The following is a 1,184-nucleotide window of genomic DNA, read 5'->3' as shown; positions in this document are numbered from 1 at the left end:
ATACTGAAAATGTCTGTAAACAGCTTAAAACAAGTTATATAATATAATAATAGTTATAATAAATTGTCGTTATAATAATAGTTATAATTGTTGTTTATTTTGTATAGTGTATAGAAACCGCTAATATAAACATTCAGTGAAAATGTCTTGTATCTCTGGTCATTTGTTTTAGAGTTACGCCGAAAACCAAATTCAACACAAATCATTGTAAAATAAATACATTCATTGCTCCGCTCAGAATCTAAAATTATAATACAATTATATATTTCGTCAAAATTATAACATTAAACACTTATACAAATATTGTGTATATATTATGTATTTTCGATATTTTAGATTCTGAACGAAGTGATGAATGTATTGATTTTACAATGATGTGTGTTTTTTTTTTTTTTTTTTTTTGTGTCTGACGACAACTTTTGGAGCAGTAAAAATGCTTCGATTTTCAAAAGTTGTACCTTTTCTGAAAGGAAAGTGAATCTAGTTGGTACTTTGGGGGGTCAAAAGTGAAAATTTCCCAATACTTTTCAAAAGCGGCAGGAAAAACCTTAAAAAAATAACGGAAAAACGCGAATTTTTACGCAAAACCAATTTTTGACAAAAACGAAAACTTAATTTTACTGTAACTCAAAAAATAATTATTGTAAGCACTTGAAATTTGCAACAAATGTTTATATTAGCGTTGTCTATACAGGGTTAAATTTTCAAAGTGTTTCGACTTTTTTTGAGCTATTTATAGACAAATGAAATTTTCAATTTTTCTAAGTATTTTTTTTTAAAATAACGATAAAAAATTTTTGGTTGGATAGAAAACTTTGAAAATTTAATACAAGGTTTCTTATAAGTTGTTCTCACAGTGATAAAAAAAAATCCAAAATCGTTAGTCACAATTTTTTTTTATAAGTGCTTAAAGTTTAAATTTATACGAAATATGTCAAAATTGCGAAAATTTGCAAGTAATTTTGTGGTTGAAAAATCGTAAAATTTTTTTCTTTTATAACTAAGCTTTTAAAATTTGGTACAAGGTTCTCCATAAGTTTTTCTTTAAATATCTGTAAAAAAACTCAACCGGACTAAGACAAAAAATTTTTAGGAGTGTTTGAAATTTAAATTTTTACCAAACCGCATTAAATAACGGTTTAGCCTCAACGATTTTTGATATTTGTTATTATTCAAAAGTATGA

Source organism: Acyrthosiphon pisum, chromosome A1 (assembly GCF_005508785.2).
Source record: "Acyrthosiphon pisum isolate AL4f chromosome A1, pea_aphid_22Mar2018_4r6ur, whole genome shotgun sequence".
NCBI classification, from domain to species: domain Eukaryota; kingdom Metazoa; phylum Arthropoda; class Insecta; order Hemiptera; family Aphididae; genus Acyrthosiphon; species Acyrthosiphon pisum.
The sequence above is the reverse complement of the archived record's forward strand: the minus strand, read 5'-3'. Positions refer to the sequence as shown.